This window comes from Gallinula chloropus (genome assembly GCF_964237585.1).
Source record: "Gallinula chloropus genome assembly, chromosome: 5".
NCBI classification, from domain to species: Eukaryota; Metazoa; Chordata; class Aves; order Gruiformes; family Rallidae; genus Gallinula; species Gallinula chloropus.
In genome coordinates, this window is record NC_140090.1 from 46,683,223 (window position 1) to 46,692,693 (window position 9,471).

Here is a 9,471-nt window from a genome sequence, read left to right on the forward strand (position 1 = left end):
GGCGGGGTGTGGATAAGGACAAGGTGTTCGCTGTGTCCGGGACAAGGCAGCAGACACCAACACGCTAATTGTTTTTAATTATTTTTGGGTCAAAGGTTATTTCTCTCCTGCCGTTGAAACCGCCGCGCTGAAACACACAACCCCCCTCCCCACACTCCCCCCAAATAGTAATGACGATGATGATGGCAGCGCTCACCCCAAACAAGTTGTCCCCTCGGTGGAAGCAGGCGAGCGAGGTTTGAGAAGGAGGAGGATGGCGCGCGAAGACCCCCCCCCTCCCCTTCCCCGGGGCGGAGTGGAATATGGGGGGTGGGGGGATGGCGGCGGCTCCCCGCCCGCGCATCCTCCGCGTAGTCCGTCGCGTTCCCCCCGCCCGCCCCTAACCAAACCGACAGGGAGTAAAGCGCACTCGCGGGGCAGTCGTTACCTGCGGCGGGGGTCTCGGTTCCCAGCGTCAGCGGCGACCCCCCATGGCTTTCCCCCCCTCCTCTCCCTCGCGGCTGCCGGCCCCCGCCGCCCTGCCAGCAGAGTGAGCCGCGGCGGGAGGAGGAGGAGGAGGAAGGGGTGGGGAAGGAGCCCGAGCGGCGGCTGGCGCGGGCGGCGCAGCGCCCCTGGCCCAGGTAACCGGTATTTCAGCGCCGCCGCCGCCACCGAGTCGCGTCCGTCTGGTTACCCCCACACACACCTTCCCCGGGGACTCCCCGTGCGGCAGCCGCCTCTCCCCCCTCCCAAATCCCGGTCTCACCCTCCAGCACAGCGGCTGCCTCTTCAACGCAACTTCAGCCCCAGGCGATCACCGGCCAGGCGAAGTTTAAGACAGGCTCTTGGGGCTTCACGTTCCCTTTTTTTTTTTTTGGGGGGGGGAGGGCGGGTGTATTATCATTTTCCTGACCTGCCCGGAGAGCGGGCAGCAAGCCTGGGGAGCACATAAATCATACATGAGCACGAAAGCGATACGGGCAGCACGGCAGTCTTGGCGTTGCACTCACAGGCACGCCAGGAGAGCCGCACGGCAGCTCTTCGCCTCCACCGGCATCGGGGCCCCGGTTTCTACGAGACTCAGTGTTATCACTGCCATGCTGCTCGTACATGCTTCCACCTAACCGTTGTCACCAGTCATCCTCCCACTCCAGGTCCTCCCTGGACTGCCCTAAGCCCAGCAGAACATCACAGGGCAAACCCCAAACCCCAAGCCCTCCTTACAAGCAGCTTTAGGGACAGAAGGCGAATCTCACCGCTTCAGTCCAGTTCTTGCCTTCTGAGAAGCAACAAAGGCACCAAAACCAGCACACAGCAGCAGCAGGCCCCACGCTGAGGGGGTGACACAGCCCCCAGCACACCCCATGTCCCCAAGCCCCAGGACCAGGGCTTTGGGTCCTGCCCTGCTGCACACACATCCCCCCACCCCACCCACCAACCACTTACAGCTTGGAGAGGTGTCACCTTCCCACCAGACCCCATCCCAAGTAGCTCTAACCCAAATACTAAGCAAGGGCAGTTCATGGGGCTAAAGTCCCCCTTGGCTGCATTGGGGAGCATTCCACTCCACATCCCTCCTTCCCAAGAAGCAATGGGCAAATGCCTCCACCAGAACAAAAGAAAGTAATTAAACCCTCACCTCTCCCGAGCAGTTTCTGCTAATTATACAATTACCACAGCCCCTGGGTTGATTGACTGATTGGAGTAAGGCAGAGGGTGAAGCTGCAGGTGGGGAACAACCCCCCATGCCTGCAGCCAAACCCAGCGCTCCTGGACAAACAGCCCCAGGTGTCTGCACTTAACAGAGATGCCTGCAGTTACTTTACTCTCATCACACCTGGGTTACAACAGATTTGCTCAGGATTCGCCCTCGGTACTTCACCTTGTCCTAAAGTCATAGTTCAAGAGGAGAGCAAAGGGGTACAGTCATTACCGGTGTGGGGCTCTGAGCATCCTGCTGATCAGAGCCGGCCTGTTTTTTCCCTCCTTTGTTCTCTTCATCACCTCACAGTCAGGATACCTGTGTTGTGCTGGTCCCATTGGGAGGCTAATTTGGGGAAGGCAATGAAAGAGTGAGGGGAACCACAACAAAACCATATGTGAAGCAGTGCGGAGGCCTGGCTGTCATCTGCAGCCATTCTGACTCTGAACAAGGGATGCATCACTTCAGGACTGTCAGGATAAATGCCAGCCAGGGTTCTTATTTAAATTAGAAGCACACCCCTCCTCTGCTTAATCACTGCCCCAGTCCCATGCCTTGAGTTTGTGCCATGGAGGACCTGGCTTTCAGCTCCCATCCTGACCAGTTTGAAGAGCTGTCAGCTGTTTTACAGACGTTGGCTCTAACAAAGTTCCTCCTGGCCTGCAGATCCAGACTGTACTCCTGGTCTAATTCCCGGTGGAGCCCTGGCAGCAGCTTTTCCCAATGGACCACCAGGATTTCACCACCTAGGTTCACAAACCCAGCAGGAATTTGGAGTCTGTATCTCTCTGTTGGTTTCAATCAGGCAGCAGGCAGGACCTCAGACCCACTCACTGATCTGATGTTCATCGATCTGAGATGCAGCCCGTGGGGGGACATGCTGCCGCCATGATTGCCTTTGAACAAGCTCAGAGCTGGGGGAGGAAAACAAACCAAAGTGATGTGCTGGGAGCGGAGGGATGCTCCCAGTTGCCGTTCCTATCAGAACCCACCACAATCTATGCCCAAGCCTACGAGGCAGGGAGCATGGCGGTTAGCAGGGATAACCTCCCTGACATCCCAGCCTTTCTCCACAGGCTTGTTACTGGGAAAACATTTTTTTCCTTCCTTTCAAGCCAGATCTCCTTTGCAGCTTCCTGGCATCACTTGCTCAACCTTGAAATTGTACCACAGGGCTTCTCCCCCATCCCCCCTCCCCTTTCCCATTTTCTATCTGGCCACAGAACATTTCTCCATCCAGCTACCCCCATGGCATATCCCTCCTCTCTCTGCCTTCCCTGGCCCTTTTGCTGTGGAAGGTGGGACTGACGTTTTGTCTCTAAATCTTCAAATATATGAGATATCACATGGAAAGCAGGTAAAACACAGGGACGTGCAAAACACTGACCAACTAAGGGACTGAATTATCTCTGCTTGCCACAGACCACGTACTGCCATGCATCCCAGGGTCTGCATGGACATCAGCTGTCTGACAACCAGCACAGGCAATACTGTACCATCAGTCATTTCTTCATGCCCCCTTTTCCCTAGGAGTCTCCCACAAGCATCCCTTGATGTGCTTCCCCAAACTACCATCCTCTTCTGGTAAATAAAACCTGTTTGAAAGAGCATATTGCTCAGGAAGAGGCAGCCCATAACCCCTGCCTTCACTTTCTTAGAGCAGGGGGAATGGATGACACACAATGATTTCGCACCCCCCAAGACCATAAGCCCCTCAGGGACGGTGGCATCTTTCAGCATCCACAGCTTTCCACTGTCTCACATAGCAGTTTGACTTGGGACAGCAGTGGAAAGGAGGCAGCTATCCTACATGCTGCCCTCTCACCTGGGTTGCAGAATGAATTTGTACAGCAATGGTGGGCCTTTCTTTTCAACCACCTGTGGCTGCAGCTGACAGTGAGCCAGATTTTCTGGTGTGAAATTAATTTCCAGGTCCATTTCACATGGAATTTTAAGGCCAATACTAGGATCACGCTGTTTGTTTAGGCATTTATGGGTGAAGGAGGCTGGAGAGGAATCAGAGCAGAGTTAAGGGACCGCTCGCGTGTTCTCCCTATGCAGAAGAGGAAGGTTTCTCCTTTAGAAATGCAGGAGCACTGCATTTCCAACAGCGTATCTGCAAGGTGGGCAGTGAAGTAAACGTGTCTGGAGATGGTGGGAAAGGGAAGGAGCCAGGCACAGGTTTATCTCACGTGTGGCATCCTCCATCGAAGAGCTGCCAGCTCGTGTTTAGAGGTGGGTCCAGCTGAGCCAGCCCTGGACCTCCCATCCCCAACTGGAGTGGGGCAACAGAGCTGCAGCATGGGGATGGCTTGCAGACAGAAGGGTGGAGGTGTGAGCTCCATGAAACCTCCTGGGATCACACCAACCAGACACAGCCAAAGGCCTGAAGCTCTGCTGTTTGAGAGTTTAAAAAAAACCCCAACCCTTCGTTGCAGCTCTCTGAGCAGCTGGAGGTGCTTTTCCCTGGATTTTGAGACTGCTGGCAGTGTGATTTCCCACCTAGAGGGACCATTAGTGGATTCCCACCGTTCGGCAGTGATTGAAGCAGGCAGTTCTGGTGAGAGCAGGGCAGCTTTGGGACCTGGGTCCTTTACACCCCTGGGGATGACTACCCGGGTCACCTCATGCCACCCATCCAACATCTCCCATCTAGCTCTGCACACTACCTTACCCAGGTTTTAGGTTTTGGTCCCCGTTTTCCTTTCCTCCTGAGCAGAGGCAGAGCAAAAGGTGCCATCTACAGGCACAGCATCCTCACGACAGCCCAGGCCTTGCTGGATGTGCCCTCCTGTCGCATGCCACCATACCCTTTGCTCTGTCACCTCCCCTGCAGCGTGCTCTCCCAAGCCACATGTCCAAGCTGCCTGCTTTCGGGGTGAGGGACCGTGCCACCTAGGAGATGACCTCCTCCCATGCCAAGTCTTGGGCAACTCTGTGCATAAGTTTGCCAGTAACTCAGGGGAGCAGCAGGACAGAGGCACAAGGGGAGATGAACCCCGTTTGCACAGTGGAGAGGGAAGAAACCAAGGAGACACAAAGTATACTGGGCCACACAGGGGAAACCTGAAGGACACCTATGCTGGTCACCCAATGACCCAGCTTCCAGCCCTGTGGGTCTCCGGATCTGCTCAGACTCGTGTCATGCTCCTTGTCGGCTCTCCCAGTTGCCTCCCATTTAATCCATTTTAGCTGGGTTCACGTGTTTGCAACTGAAGGATACCAGCCAGGAATATAAGAAACTGTAGGGATAAATACAAATACCACCTGATAAATTCTCCTCTACTTGGCTCCTGAGCCGCAGGAGAGTTCTACCCACCTTGCCAAGCCCTGGAGCTCGCCATGGCTGCAGAGGAAAGGCAATGCCGAAGAGCAGAGCTAACACCAGGCACATGATCCTCACACGCAGCCGCGAGCCTGGAGCTCGCTCCCACTTTAAAACCCCTTCTCCAACCTTTCTGCTTCATACTAAATGCATCTGTCAAAGCAGGCGCTCCATCCCGCGCTGTCGGGTACCCAAAGCTGTGCAGTGCTGAGCGAGGCAGGCTTACGAAACCTGGAAATGCAGCCGAGCCCCATCCATCAGAGAGCAGGGATGGCAGAGGGAACAGACCCACCAGCTCCTTTGGCATCACCTAGCCTGCTACGGGCACACCGGAGTTCGTGCACAACCAGCCCCAGATATGCTACCCCCCCAACCCCATCACCCCTGCCACGGCATGATAAATTAGGAAGAAAACTTTCTCGGCTCGGCTTGTTCTCACAGTGCTGTCCAACAGAGCGCAAGCCTGTCTAATCAGAAGCTACAGCCCTTCACCATCTGTTTAGAGCCTAATTACAAATGCAGAAAAATAACGTGCTTTACAATTGCACCAGTAAATGCTGTAAATGATTTAAATGCATGCATATGTTCCCTGCAGAATTCAGCATGCATCTGCGACTTCTCCTCCTCACATTAGGCACACAAATCAAGGGAAAAAATACCCAGATCTGACGAACAGCATGTCCCTAGGACGGTGATTTTTATCCCTTCTTTTCTTTTTTTTGGGTTGGTTTTTTTTTCCCCCTTTCCTTTCCTTTTTTTACCCCACCCCCTCTGGAATGGCAAATGGGGTTTTTTTGTAACAATTCATTCAACAGCGTTTTCTTCGCTTCCATTTTAAAAAACTGTTTATCACCGTCGTGTAAATATAGTACAAATTACTCCATAAAACATGCAAAAGGAGAACAGCAGCCGGGCAAGCCTGCAGCTGGCTGGCGAGGCTTCAACGCCGTGTCAGGTTGGCTTGGTTTTTAATTATTATTATTATTATTTTCTCTGGGGTGCCTGTGGAGGGGTAGGATCAGCTCGGCTCATCTGCTGGGGACCTCATCCTTCCCTGATCCCCTGCCGAAAATAAAAGAGACTGCTGGCATTCCAAGCCCTTGGCTCTCATGCCCCTTCTCAGGAGGATGCAAAGCTGCCGAGGTTGCCAGGCTCCAACCCCACGCCTACATAGGGGGAAAAGGCCCGAGAGCTGAAACACCTTGAAACTGGTCTGTTCCCTGGTTGAGGAGGGTGAGGTGGCAAGCGTTTTGGAGGGGCAGGGGGTCAGAGAGCATTACCCACTCTGCTGAGGGGTGACAGCTCCACACACGCTGCCCGAGCCCCCAGGGCCACACAGAACAGGGGACCCCGCTGCCCAAGGACCCCGTTGCCCATACAAATGAAGCTGCCAAGGAGAGGTAATTAAGAATGAGGTCATGAGGGCTGGCCCGTGGGGCCTCCCAGAGCTCATTAGGAGCTTTGTCAGGATGCAAGGGCAGAGACAGCAGGGATGCTCCATGCTGCTGGGTGGATACCCTGCCAGATACCCACATCCTACCACCCTCGCAGCCCCCTATTCCTGCAGTCAAGCTGCCATGAGCCCATTGGCTTTGGCTATGCAGGCTTTTGAGTCGCAGCACATCCCATCAAAACACCGAAGGGGCGGGTTCTACCCCAATATACATCCTGCTCCCCTTTCAGGGCAGCCGAGAGGCAGCACATCTTCTCTTTGGTCACCACCAAGGCGATACTAAAGGGTAGCAAGGTTGTTTCAAAGACATTTCCACTGCTCCACGCCCCCTCCCCCCAAAGAGTAACAGCGCCGCACCAAAGCCTCTGCAATGCCAAGGCCAATGTCGCAGATGGAGAGGCGGCAGCATTCTACCCCGTGGGACACTCCACCAAGCGTGATTGGGCCAGGCAAGGCTTTGGAGATCGGAGAGACAACTGCTTGTGACAGACGGGGAGTGAGTATGGCCCCATAACAAAAGTTTCCTTCCCTCCTAGAGTGCATTTCTTTGCTCTGACCCCATTCCCCCCCAAGACCTACACCTCAGGGCCACAGAGCAGGGAGGGATAGTTGGCACCGCTAAGCCGAGAATAGGGACAAAAATAAAAGGCCAGGCATGGGCTCAGACGCTCTCCTCTGAGCAGAAGCTACAACAGATGCATCTCCTCCACTTTCTGCCCTTTCATCCACCCCCCTCCTGCTCCCTGCACCCTCCCACCTCACTGGCATTGCTTTGCCAGTTTGCAGCATCCGTCTCCCCTCGGCCAGTTGGATTTAAGACCAAAGGCTGTTGGAGATGCTAGCACAGGGCAGGTACAGCATTCCAAGCGTGCCAGGCTGCCAGCCCTGTGCTGAGCTGGGCAATTGCAGGGGCTGTCCAGCCCCAGAGTGGTCTGTGCCAGCGATGCTGGGCGAATGGCAGCTCTGCTGCTCTGCCCCTCGTGGGGACTCATGCCTGTCTTTGATTTAGATTCACTTGGTGGGCTCGCCCTCATGAATTTTGCAAGTGCCTGCATCTCTCATTGCACACCCGCTGGTGAGATGGGGCCAAGCCCCGCGGAGAGGAGCACGTGGTCCTTCCCCAGCCAGCCGGCTCACAACCCGCTTTCCTATGCTGAAAGATGGTGAAAACATTTACAACCCTGCTAGTCCCTCAAGCAGCTGAGGGGATGATGTTAAATAGAGATAAAAATCTGGGAACACAGCTTTGGCAGGGTGAGGAAGATCCATGGACCCATCTGGGGTCCCAGCCGTGCCCCTACCCAAAATCTTCCTCTGGAACTCAGGTATCCTAGTTCCAAAGACCCAGGGAGCAACTCCCCCTCCGAGATGCAGAAGACAAAGAAGTGTTAATGTCCCAGCAAAGTCCCATGAAGAAGTTGGGGTGTGACCCCCACAGCATTTCTGCTGGCTGCCCCATCTCAGCGCTGCTGTGGAGCGAGGAGCGTTCCTGAACCAGAGCCCAGGGCCAATGACTGCTTTCCTTATCCACAATAGATTATTTAAAACCATTGAGAAATGAACTGTGGTTGCATTTTGACTAACGTGCCCACAATACAGCCCTGGCATCCTTTGCTCTTGTCCTGGTTTTGGTCAGGATGGAGTTAACTTCTTTTGTAGCAGCGGATGGAATGCTGTGTTTGAGAGTTAAAATGAAAGCAGTGCTGATAACACCCTGATGTTTTTAGTTGTGTCAAGCAATCAAGGACTTTTTCAGTTCTTCATATTTCTCTATTAATGAGAAAGGAGGGGACGAAGCCAGGACAGGTGACCCAAACTGGCCAAAGAGAGTATTCCATGCCAGTTACATCATGCTCAGTATAGAGGGGGGCTGGTGGGAAGAGGAGCAGATGGCTCCAGGATGCGTGGTTTTTGGGGGACAGTCAGGTTCCGGGATGGCTCTGGGTGGCATGGCCTGAGTTGTGTGATTCGGTGAGAAACTGCATTGTGTATCAACAGTTTCATATATTTTTTGCTCTAAAGTCCTGTTAGCATTGTTACATTTTATCTTTCTGCTATTTTACTGAACTATCCTTATACCAACCCACGGGCTTTTGGTTTCTTGGTTTTGGGGCTGTTATTTGCCCCTTCCTTTTCCCTTCCCTTGCCTCACAACCCTCCCCCTCCTCTCCTCATCCTCCTCTTTTCCTTTAAAGAGCAGGCAGCTGCCTGGATCTCAGCTCTCAGCCGGGGTAAAACCATGACAGCTCTGCCTTGTAACCACCCTTTCCCCTCATCATGCTCCGTTTTCTCAGCTCGGGTTTTTCCATACAGCTGACATAGAGCATCAGATGCTGTTTCACCCAGGCACCACACAGCTACAATGACTTCGCTGCTGTTACACACACCACCATATAATTATCCATCCCCTTCTGCAAGGAGATCACCCACACAGGCCACCCATCCGTCCTCACACCATGCCGCCCCCACCACTGGTTCCCTGCTGTATACTGGGACCCGATTCTTGCCCAATTCGAACCTGTATTGACTTTTTTCCTCTCGTTTCTCTAACTTTCCTTACCTGAACACCATGAAAGACAAAGGTAAATTCCCTTTTCTGCTTGCTTCCCTGCAGATGCGATGAGTTTGCACTCCACACCTACACTCAAGTCACTTGTAGATGTTAAATGAGAGTAACTGGGCTCTCAAAGCAATTCTCTGGGGGCTCCTTCACCTCCATGCTGGGAGAGGTTGATGACTGGAAGGAAAAACGCAAAGTAAAAGAACCTGCATCTGTGTGTCTCCACAAGAAATCGCTCCAGACACCACGAGTTGAAGAGTATCAAGAATTAACTTTATTAGTAACGGTACAGGGTAATTAAGTTCTGTCTTGAGGTATTTGGTCTGTAACATGGTGGAGCAGTTGGCAAACGAGAAGAATCTCATCATACTTGGGACGGGGTGAAACACGGGAGTTGAGACAACCAGACCACACAGCAGGCTCTCACTTGGAGAGAACTGGAGACCTCGAAG